Here is a 12,785-nt window from a genome sequence, read left to right as displayed (position 1 = left end):
GATCTCGGCCAGCGCGGCCGCACAGGCGCAGCCAGCCTGACACCAAATGTGTTGTGAATTCCGCTCTTGGGCTCCCTCCGGTGGTTATAAGTAGCATTTTTGTGAATTCTGCTCTTGGGCTCCCTCCTGTGGTTTTGAGTGGTATGGCTGCTTCTTGGATTTAGCATCAGCAGCTGTTCTCACTGATCGTCTTTCTGGCTCGGCTATATTAGTCTGGCCTTATCCCTAATTCAATGCCAGTTGTCAATTGTTGAGCCTGGAGTCATGGCTCTCTGAGGATTTCCCTGCCACTCTGACCATTTCAGCTAAGCTAAGTCCTTGCTTGTCTTTTTGCAGTTCACTTGTTGTGGACTTTGTTGTTTGGCATTTTCTATGTTTTGCTCATTTGTCCAGCTTATCAATATGGATCTATTTAGCTAAGCTGGAAGCTCTGGGCAGCAGAGTTTGCCCTCCACACCTTTAGTCAGGTGTGGAGATTTTTGCATTTCTCTGCGGTGGACTTTTTCTAGTTTTTATTACTGACCGCACAGTTTTCTGTTCTGTACTAATTCTGTCTAGCTAGTAGTGGCCTCCTTTGCTAAATCTTGTTTCATACTACGTATGTCATTTCCTTCTCCTCTCACAGTCATTATTTGTGGGGGGCTGTCCTATCCTTTGGGGATTTTCTCTGAGGCAAGATAGCTTTCCTGTTTCTACCTTTAGGGGTAGCTAGATCTCCGGCTGTGACGAGATGTCCAGGGAGTGACAGGAACATTCCACGGCTACTGCTAGTGTTTGTGTTAAGATTAGGAACTGCGGTCAGTATAGTTACCACCTGCTCAGAGCTAGTCGCATGTCGCTCCTTAATCACCAGACCATAACTGTACAACTGGCCAAAAATGAGCTGAATGCATCTCAAAAGAAGGAAAAGAAAAAGAGTTCTGAGCCATTTTTTTTTCTTTAGTCTGTTTTGTCTTTTTCCTTCCTCTTAATCTCTGGGTGATTCAGGATTTGGATGCGGGCATGGATGTTCAGGGGCTGTTTTCTCGTGTGGATCAGCTTGCTGCAAGAGTACAGAGTATTCAAGATTATGTTGTTCAGACTCCGGCCTTAGAGCCTAGAATTCCTACTCCGGATTTGTTTTACGGGGATAGAACTAAGTTTTTGAACTTTAAAAATAACTGCAAATTGTTTTTTGCTCTGAAACCCCGTTCCTCTGGTGACCCCATTCAGCAAGTAAAAATAGTAAATTCTCTGCTGCGTGGTGACCCTCAGGACTGGGCATTCTCCCTTGAGTCAGGGGATCCAGCATTGCTTAATGTAGATGCATTTTTTCAATCGCTCGGATTATTGTATGACGAATAGTGTTGAGCATTCCGATACCGCAAGTATCGGGTATCGGCCGATACTTGCGGGTATCGGAATTCCGATACCGAGATCCGATACTTTTGTGGTATCGGGTATCGGTATCGAAACAACATTAATGTGTAAAAGAAAGAATTAAAATAAAAAATATTGCTATACTCACCTCTCCGACGCAGCCTGGACCTCACCGAGGGGACCGGCAGCGTTCTTTGCTTAAAATGCGCGCGTTTACTTCCTTCCGTGACGTTACGGCTTGTGATTGGTCGCGTGCCGCCCATGTGGCCGCGACGCGACCAATCACAGCAAGCCGTGACGTAATTTTCAGGTCCTCAATGCCTAATTCTAGGCATTCAGGATTTTAAAATTACGTCACGGCTTGTGATTGGTTGCGTGCCGCCCATGTGACCGCGACGCGACCAATCACAGCAAGCCGTGACGTAATTTTCAGGTCCTGAATGCAGAATTAGGCATTCAGGACCTGAAATTACGTCACGGCTTGCTGTGATTGGTCGCGTCGCGGACACATGGGTGGCACGCAACCAATCACAAGCCGTGACGTAATTTTAAAATGCGCGCGTTTCCTGCCTCCCGTGACGTCATGGCTTGTGATTGGTCGCGTCGCCCATGTGACCGCGACGCGACCAATCACAAGCCGGAACGTAATTTTAAAATCCTGAATGCATTAGGCATTGAGGACCTGAAAATTACGTCACGGCTTGCTGTGATTGGTCGCGTCGCGGTCACATGGGCGGCACGCGACCAATCACAAGCCGTGACGTCACAGAAGGAAGTAAACGCGCGCATTTTAAGCAAAGAACGCTGCCGGTTCCCTCGGTGAGGTCCAGGCTGCATCGGAGAGGTGAGTATAGCAATATTTTTTATTTTAATTCTTTCTTTTACACATTAATATGGATCCCAGGGCCTGAAGGAGAGTTTCCTCTCCTTCAGACCCTGGGAACCATCAGGGATACCGTCCGATACTTGAGTCCCATTGACTTGTATTGGTATCGGGTATCGGTATCGGATTAGATCCGATACTTTGCCGGTATCGGCCGATACTTTCCGATACCGATACTTTCAAGTATCGGACGGTATCGCTCAACACTAATGACGAACCTAACTCTGTAGAGCATACTGAGAAAACACTGTTGGCCCTGTGTCAGGGTCAGGAAGCGACAGAATTATACTGCCAGAAATTTAGAAAATGGTCTGTACTTACTAAATGGAATGAGGGCGCTATGGCAGCAATTTTCAGAAAGGGTCTTTCTGAAGTCCTTAAAGATGTTATGGTGGGGTTCCCCACGCCTGTTGGTTTGAGCGAGTCTATGTCTCTAGCCATTCAGATTGATTGGCGCCTGCGCGAACGCAAAGTGGTGCACCATATGGCAGCGTCCTCGGAGCAGAGTCTTGAGCCTATGCAATGTGATAGGATTTTGACTAGAGCGGAACAGAGGGGATACAGACGTCAGAATGGGCTGTGTTTTTACTGTGGGGATTCTGCTCATGCTATTTCTGATTGCCCTAAGCGTATTAAGAGGGTCGCTAGATCTGTTACCATTAGTACTGTGCAGCCTAAGTTTCTCCTGTCTGTGACCCTGATTTGCTCACTGTCATCTTTTTCTGTCATGGCATTTGTGGATTCGGGCGCTGCTCTGAACTTAATGGACTTAGAATTCGCCAGGCGCTGTGGTTTTTCTTTGCAGCCTTTGCAGAGTCCCATACCCTTAAGGGGTATTGATGCTACACCATTGGTCAAGAATAAACCTCAGTATTGGACTCAGCTGACTATGTGCATGGCTCCAGCACATCAGGAAGATTGTCGTTTTCTGGTGTTGCATAATTTACATGATGTTGTTTTACTGGGTTTTCCATGGTTACAAGTACACAATCCAGTGCTGGATTGGAAATCAATGTCTGTGACTAGTTGGGGTTGTCAAGGGGTACATAGTGACGTTCCTTTAATGTCAATTTCCTCTTCCCCCTCTTCTGATGTTCCTGAATTTTTGTCAGATTTCCAGGATGTATTCGATGAGCCCAAGTCCAGTTCCCTTCCTCCACATAGGGACTGTGATTGTGCTATTGACTTGATTCCTGGCTGTAAGTTCCCTAAGGGCCGACTTTTCAATCTGTCTGTGCCAGAGCATGCCGCTATGCGGAGCTATGTCAAGGAGTCTTTAGAGAAGGGGCATATTCGGCCATCTTCGTCACCATTGGGAGCGGGATTCTTTTTTGTTGCCAAGAAGGATGGCTCCTTGAGACCCTGTATTGATTATCGCCTTCTTAATAAGATCACGGTCAAATTCCAATACCCTTTACCTTTGCTCTCTGATTTGTTTGCTCGGATTAAGGGGGCTAGTTGGTTTACCAAGATTGATCTTCGAGGGGCATATAATCTTGTTCGTATTAAACAGGGTGACGAATGGAAAACTGCATTTAATATGCCCGAAGGCCATTTTGAATACCTGGTGATGCCTTTCGGGCTTTCTAATGCTCCTTCTGTATTTCAGTCCTTTATGCATGATATTTTCCGCAATTATCTTGACAAATTCTTGCTTGTGTATTTGGATGATATTTTGATTTTTTCCAATGATTGGGAGTCTCATGTGAAGCAGGTCAGGATGGTATTCCAGATCCTTCGTGATAATGCTCTATTTGTGAAGGGGTCTAAGTGCCTATTTGGAGTTCAGAAGGTCTCTTTTTTGGGGTTTATTTTTTCTCCTTCGTCTATAGAAATGGATCCTGTTAAGGTCCAAGCCATTCATGACTGGATTCAACCCACATCTGTGAAGAGCCTTCAGAAATTTTTGGGCTTTGCTAATTTTTATCGCCGTTTCATTGCCAACTTCTCTAGTGTGGTTAAACCCCTGACCGATTTGACGAAGAAAGACGCTGATGTGACTAATTGGTCCTCTGAGGCTGTTGAGGCCTTTCAGGAGCTTAAACGCCGATTTACTTCTGCCCCTGTCTTGCGTCAGCCGGATGTTTCTCTTCCTTTTCAGGTTGAGGTTGACGCTTCTGAGATTGGGGCAGGGGCCGTTTTGTCACAGAGGAATTCTGATGGTTCCTTGATGAAGCCATGTGCCTTCTTTTCCCGAAAGTTTTCGCCTGCGGAACGCAATTATGATGTCGGCAATCGGGAGTTGTTGGCTATGAAGTGGGCATTTGAGGAGTGGCGACATTGGCTTGAGGGAGCCAAGCACCACATTGTGGTCTTGACCGATCATAAGAATCTGATTTACCTCGAGTCAGCCAAGCGGCTGAACCCTAGACAGGCTCGGTGGTCCCTGTTTTTCTCCCGTTTTGATTTTGTGGTCTCATTTCTTCCAGGATATAAGAATGTTAAGGCGGATGCCCTCTCTAGGAGTTTTTTGCCTGATTCTCCTGGAGTCCTTGAGCCGGTTGGCATTCTTAGGGAAGGGGTGATTCTGTCTGCCATCTCCCCTGATTTGTGGCGGGCGCTTCAGGAATTTCAGGCTGATAAACCTGACCTCTGTCCTGTGGGGAAGCTGTTTGTTCCTGATAGATGGACAAGTAAGGTAATTTCTGAGGTCCATTGTTCTGTGTTGGCCGGTCATCCTGGGATTTTTGGTACCAGAGATTTGGTTGCTAGGTCCTTTTGGTGGCCTTCCTCGTCGCGGGATGTGCGTTCTTTTGTGCAGTCCTGTGGGACTTGTGCCCGGGCTAAGCCTTGCTGTTCCCACGCTAGTGGGTTGCTTTTGCCTTTGCCTGTCCTGGAGAGGCCTTGGACGCATATTTCCATGGATTTTATTTCGGATCTTCCTGTGTCCCAGAGGATGTCTGTTATCTGGGTGGTTTGTGACCGGTTCTCTAAAATGGTCCATTTGGTACCTTTGCCTAAATTGCCTTCCTCCTCTGATTTGGTTCCATTATTTTTTCAGCATGTGGTTCGTTTGCATGGCATTCCAGAGAATATTGTGTCTGACAGAGGTTCCCAGTTTGTTTCCAGGTTTTGGCGGGCCTTTTGTGATAAGATGGGCATTAATTTGTCTTTTTCTTCGGCGTTCCATCCTCAGACAAATGGCCAAACTGAGCGAACTAATCAAACCTTGGAAACCTATTTGAGATGCTTTGTGTCTGCTGATCAGGATGATTGGGTGGCTTTCTTGCCGTTGGCCGAGTTTGCCCTTAATAATCGGGCTAGTTCGGCTACTTTGGTTTCGCCTTTCTTTTGTAATTTTGGTTTCCATCCTCGTTTTTCTTCAGGGCAGGTTGAGCCTTCTGATTGTCCTGTTGTGGATTCTGTGATGGACAGGTTGCAGCAGATTTGGACTCATGTGGTAGACAATTTGACATTGTCCCAGGAAAAGGCTCAGCGCTTTGCTAACCGCCGTCGGTGTGTTGGTCCTCGGCTTCGTGTGGGGGATTTGGTCTGGTTATCCTCTCGTCATGTTCCGATGAAGGTTTCTTCCCCTAAGTTTAAGCCTCGGTTTATTGGTCCTTATAAGATTTCTGAGATTATCAATCCAGTGTCTTTTCGTTTGGCCCTTCCAACCTCTTTTGCCATCCACAATGTTTTCCATAGATCTTTGTTGCGGAGATATGTGGTACCCCTTGTTCCATCTGTTGATCCTCCTGCCCGGTGTTGGTTGAGGGGGAGATGGAATATGTGGTTGAGAAAATTTTGGATTCTCGTTTTTCGAGGCGGAGGCTTCAGTATCTTGTCAAGTGGAAGGGTTATGGCCAGGAGGATAATTCTTGGGTGGTTGCCTCCGATGTCCATGCCGCCGATTTGGTTCGTGCTTTCCATTTGGCTCGTCCTGATCGGCCTGGGGGCTCTGGTGAGGGTTCGGTGACCCCTCCTCAAAGGGGGAGGGGTACTGTTGTGAATTCCACTCTTGGGCTCCCTCCGGTGGTTATAGGTAGCATTTTTGTGAATTCTGCTCTTGGGCTCCCTCCTGTGGTTTTGAGTGGTATGGCTGCTTCTTGGAGTTAGCATCAGCAGCTGTTCTCACTGATCATCTTTCTGGCTCGGCTATATTAGTCTGGCCTTATCCCTAATTCAATGCCCGTTGTCAATTGTTGAGCCTGGAGTCATGGCTCTCTGAGGATTTCCCTGCCACTCTGACCATTTCAGCTAAGCTAAGTCCTTGCTTGTCTTTTTGCAGTTCACTTGTTGTGGACTTTGTTGTTTGGCATTTTCTATGTTTTGCTCATTTGTCCAGCTTATCAGTATGGATCTATTTAGCTAAGCTGGAAGCTCTGGGCAGCAGAGTTTGCCCTCCACACCTTTAGTCAGGTGTGGAGATTTTTGCATTTCTCTGCGGTGGACTTTTTCTAGTTTTTATTACTGACCGCACAGTTTTCTGTTTTTTACTAATTCTGTCTAGCTAGTAGTGGCCTCCTTTGCTAAATCTTGTTTCATACTACGTATGTCATTTCCTTCTCCTCTCACAGTCATTATTTGTGGGGGGCTGTCCTATCCTTTGGGGATTTTCTCTGAGGCAAGATAGCTTTCCTGTTTCTACCTTTAGGGGTAGCTAGATCTCTGGCTGTGACGAGATGTCCAGGGAGTGACAGGAACATTCCACGGCTATTGCTAGTGTTTGTGTTAAGATTAGGAACTGCGGTCAGTATAGTTACCACCTGCTCAGAGCTAGTCGCATGTCGCTCCTTAATCACCAGACCATAACACAAATGATGTCAGAAGATGGGCAGCGCTAAGTGTGCCTGGCCAAGGGATAACATAACAGCGCAGGCTCCGGGACAGAATCAAACAACGCTGAGGAGGCGGTGCACGGCGCCAAGGGTGTAGGAATGACGGCTGGGCTGCGTCACATTACAAAGGAAAATCCCACCTCTGGGACGGTTTAACGGTGTGAGGGGACACATTTCATAAGTGTCTAGTTCAGACTTTGAAAGGAGCATAATTAAAAGAGCCACCTTTTCCTTTTGCATCATTAGTGCTGTACAAGATGGCTCTTTCAGCAACAAACGCCTGGGGTGGGGGTTAAAGGTTCCCTTTCAACTTGCTCCAGTGCAGGCTTCGGTCTACACTATGCTCCTCCTGCTGACCCCAGGCTCTAACACCGCCAGTTGGCGCCCGGAAGTGCTAGCTGCACAGAGAAAAACACCAGCCAATGTGTCAGTGGGGTTCAGCAACGCCAGCTGTTCCCCTGCTGTGTAGCCGGCATCGTGTCCTGCAAACGCCACGCAGACACAACAGACCTAAAACTGCCTCCATTGCAGGCTTCGGCCTACACCCTGCTCCCTCTCCTCCTGCTGTCCCTGGGCTCTAACACCGCCAGTTGGTGCCTGGAAGTGCTGGATGCACAGTTAACACTTGCTGCAGTGTTATTGGGGTTCAGTAACGTCAGCTGCTCCCCTGCTGTGTGTGCTGCAATACCTCCTATCTGCTCCTCCTGCTGTCCCTGGGCTCTAACACCGCTAGTTGGTGCCTGGATGTGCTGTCCGCACAGTCAACAGTCGCTCCTCTGTTATTGGGGTTCAGTAACGTCAGCTGCTCCCTTGCTGTGTGTGCTGCAATACCTCCTATCTGCTCCTCCTGCTGACCCTGGGCTCTAACACCGCTAGTTGGCACCCGGAAGTGCTAGCTGCACAGAGCAAAACACCCGCCACTCTGTCAGTGGGGTTCTAAAGAAGACAAAGAAAAAAGAGGCAACACCAATTGGGGAACATCCTAAATGTAAATATCAAATTTTAAAGATCAAAAAGTAGAAAAATATATATTTTATTTGAGTCCAGAACACACAAAACTTGAATAAAACCATTTAAAAACAGTATAACAACATACCCCAATGAGAGGTAAAGCCCCCCTGGACCCACACATGCACAGTTGGTGGTAATACCGTATCAACAAGATGGTATTGGATAACAAGGCTATATAGATGCTGAAAAACAAGCCACATATAATGAGCTTTAAAACAACTACAATTGAGGGCACATGCTAACTATATATATAAATCAATGCTAACCGTGGGTGCACAGTATACCTGTATCATAGTAACATGGCTAAATATGAGTCGTATACCAAGTCTGTAAATATAAAGATACCAACATACAGGATAAGTGCACTAATACAGAGCAACAGCAAATCCTAGTAAAATACTAGACAAAAGGAAGACCAGCCGGATTTTCCTCCCTATAGTAACCATATAGTAGCATGCCCAAAATAAATCATAATAAATGCAGTAGAAAAGCTCAAAGGAGAGATAAACCTATCAGCCCCATGGACAAATTACCCATGTAAGGAGAGATCGCCTGAGGAGCCTGTCCCAAAACTGTGTATGTGTGGAAGGAGAAAAAGGGGACCAGGGGGGGTCAAAGACCCAACGTGTGTCGCCACAGGAGTGGCTTCATGAGGGGTGAAAGTAGAGGACTCAAACGGTGCTTTATATACAGACTACAGAAGTAGCCAAAGTGCAAACAGCTGGAGAAGCACATGGCATGCATATACACAAGAGACGCCATACCTGGAGGAAGCCTGGGAGCAAAGACGCCGGGTATACCAAAATGGACGGCGCTAACTGAATGCGCATGCCCAAACAGCGAGGACCCGGAAGTAGAAGAAATATCACCGGGTAACATGCATTAGCTTCTTAACACTTAGATGCCGGGTATGCTAATATGGACGGCGCAAGTAAATGTGCGCACGCGCGAACGGCGGAACCCATGAAAAGGAAAAGAAAAAATACAAACAGGTAGTGAGCAGTAGCGCTTTAACCTATAAGCGCAGGGTATGCCAAGATGGCGCAGATTAGGGTACGCACGCGCGAGCCCAGGACTGGGACCTTTACAGGCAGATGATATGCACTAATGCTGATTAAAGAGCCACAGCGAGGACCCGGAAGTGGAAAAAATGTAACCGGGTAACACACATTAGCTTCTTTACACATAGACGCTGGGTGTGCCAATATGGACGGTGCAAATAGAAGTGCGCACGCGCAAACGGCGATACTCATAAAATAGTAAGCAATGGCGTTTAAAGATATAAGCGTGAGGTATACCAAGATGGTGCAGATTAAAATATGCACGCGCACGAGCCCAAGACTGAAACCTTTGCGGGCAGATAATGTGCCCTGGCCCCTAATGCTAATAAGAGGTCCACGCCAACGCAATGAAATCCCATCAGGTGCTGACCAAATAATATAATATCAATACACACACGCCTAAACAGCAATAACGGTAGATAACAGAATAAAGTCAAATACAAACAGGCTTCATTATACTCGTACCTACTGCACCTACTGCCGGGGGAAACATGGATAAATTTTACCCTCTGAAAAATATGCTGGTAATACCCATGGTGCCCAGGTTCTGGTGCCCATACCCAACCCACAATACAGGCCTCAACTAAAGTGATGATAAACAATGAAAGAAACATTTAATATGTAATATTTAGTACTCAGTAAATTTATTGAGGATAGCTTTAAACAATTACGCCATAAATTACATAACTAAGTGCCTCAAGAATGTACTAAAAGGGCACAAAAAATGTCATAACAAAGGAGGGATAAGGCTACATACACATTGGCCCAGAGAAAAGAGCCTGACTGAAAGAAATGTGTATAATGTGTGCAAAAGAAATGTATGATACAGCACACCCCATAGGAACAATCCGGCTGGTCATACATAAAAGAAATTTCAATAACAAATCAGCAAAATCGTCACATGAATGGATATATATGGTCCCAATAACAGATTCAATAATCATGTATTAAATTAGCCCACTTCGGACAGAAACTAATAAATATTATGTGCCAAACGCTGTTTAAGCAACACGTCCTTAGGGATAAGTAAAGCTGATAATGCCTGAAAAGAAAAAAAAAACACACACAACACACTATAATTGCTTATAATATCCAGTAAAGAGAAATTCCTCGTTGAGGCCTTTAGGTGAGAGACTTTGTAGGGTAAAGATCCACTTGGTTTCACAACGGAGCAGGCGATTATGTATATCACCCCCCCTAATGTTCTTCTTAACAGATTCAAGTCCCATGACCCTAAAACTGGAGGGTCTACCACGATGTTGATCCAAAAAATGTTGGGCGACTGATGTTAAAGGCTTGTTTTTCTCTTTATCCCTCCGGGCTGTCGAGATATTTGAAAGATGTTGCTGTGTCCTTCTCCTTATCTCCTGTGTCGTCTGGCCGACATAAACCATTGGGCAATCACACAGGATGGCGTAAACCACATTTCGCGATCTACAATTAAAAAATTCCCTCGAGCGGATCTGAAATGAGAGAGTTGAAATAGAACATCCATCCTGACCGATCATATACTGGCAAACATTACAGTTACCACACGGATATGATCCAAAAGTCCTACTGCCACAATTAAGTCTCACTGTTGGGCACTGGTAGTGACTATGGCATAAATTATCTCTCAGATTTTTGGCCCTTCTGGCAACCAAACAAGGGGAATGTGAGACAAATGGAATAGTCCTCTTGTCACTCATGAGAATGCCCCAATTTTGATCCAAACTTCCCCGAATATCTGACCACTGATTGTTGAAGGTAGTGATCAGTGAAATCGGGAGGGAGCCTTCACGTACCTTTTTTAGTGAAAAGATCCCTCCTATTCTGTTTCCGTGCATTCTGAAAAGCTGCTGAAATAGCCCTCCGGGGGTAACCCCTCTTCTTGAACCGATCCGAGAGGTCCTTGGACTGTCGCATGAAATCACTATCCTTGCTACAATTTCTTCTGACCCAAAGAAATTGGCCCTTCGGTATGCCTTTTTTGAGATGATTAGGATGGAAGCTGGTAAAGTGGAGGAGACTATTCGTCGCCGTGCCCTTACGAAACAGAGTACAGACGATGCCCGCCTGTTCAATGGACAATCTGAGATCCAAGAACTCAATTGAAGAATCTGAAATTATAGACGTCAGTTTAATGTTGAGTAAATTACAATTCAGGTCTTCAATAAACTGATGACAGTTCTCCAAAGAGCCCTTCCAGAGTAAAAATACATCGTCGATATATCTGTGCCAGGTCAAAACATTTGACTTGAAGGCAGAATGGTTATAGACGATAGTCTCCTCCCACCATCCAAGAAAAAGGTTGGCATATGAGGGCGCGCAACGCGCCCCCATAGCCGTACCAGAAATCTGGCGGTAAAAATTTCTGTCGAAGACAAAGTAATTTTTGACCAGTATAAAATACAACAGCTTTAAAAGGAAGGTATCAAATGACGGAGACTCATCCGAAAATTTGTCAAAGAAATAATTGACAGCCTGCATACCTGTTTGATGGGAAATGCTTGTGTACAAGGATTCGACATCCATGCAAACAAGAAAAGATCCTTCTGGAATTTCCAATTCCTCCACAAGCTGCATGAAATGAGATGAGTCTCTGGTGAAAGATTTAAGAGAGGTCACCAATGGCTGCAAAAAGTGATCTACATAAATGTATGGACGTTCGAATATGCTGCCAATACCGGAGACTATAGGTCTGCCAGGTGGTTCAGTCATAGACTTGTGCACTTTGGGGAGTGCATAGAAAGTGGGAACCACCGGAGTAGGGGTGGTTAGAAAGGTACCTTCTTTTTTTGTGATGACATTATCATGTAAAGCTGTCTGGATCAAATGATCCAATTGTCCCTTGAAAAACGTGGTGGGATCCGAGGGTAGTACTGTATAACAAAGACCTTTATTAAGTTGGTGACTAATTTCTTTACAGTACTGCTCATGTGGCCATAGCACAACATTCCCCCCCTTATCAGCTTCACGTATGACGAATGCCCCATTGATTTTTAAATTATGTAATGCCTCTCTTTCCTCCTTACCCAGATTATTGCCCCTGAGACGATCCAACTTGAGTTTCTCAATATCGTTACAGACCTTGTCGAAAAAGATCTGTACCACAGGAAATAAGGAGAAGGATGGGGTAGCTTGAGATGGAAGTCGCCTGGTGAATCTGCCGCTGCTACCTTGTGGCTCATTTTCTTCCAGCAGATCCAAAAGATCACAAAAAGTTTGTTTCTCATTATCCGGAAGAGTATCTATGAGAGATGGTTGATGGTAAAAAAGTTTAAAAGTAAGCTGGCGGCAAAACAGATAAAGGTCCTTAATCAATATGAATTTATTAAGAGGATTCATTGGGGAAAAGGATAGACCTCTAGAAAGAACAGACTGCTCAGGAACCGATAAAACATGTAAAGAGAGGTTAATAATTTGTAAATTACCTTCCATACTCTTACCATCAAGAGCATTACTTAGCGCTTTCTGTTGTTGGACCTGGTTTCCCTCCTGTATGTTGGAGACCAATTCCTGTAGACTCTGCCCTTCTTTCAGTACTGTGTGATGTTTTCTGTGACCCCTCCGCTGGCGCCTTCTGTTTCGCTGGGGTCTGAAGATTAAAAATCACTGGACGCAGTTTCTTCTCTAGGCGCAGTGGTCCATATGTCACCAGAATTCTCAAAAAAAGGTCGTCGATTACCGTGGTGTACCCACTTATAGGCTCTG

Source organism: Ranitomeya variabilis, chromosome 1 (assembly GCF_051348905.1).
Source record: "Ranitomeya variabilis isolate aRanVar5 chromosome 1, aRanVar5.hap1, whole genome shotgun sequence".
Taxonomy (NCBI): Eukaryota; Metazoa; Chordata; class Amphibia; order Anura; family Dendrobatidae; genus Ranitomeya; species Ranitomeya variabilis.
Note: the sequence above shows the minus strand (reverse complement) of the source record.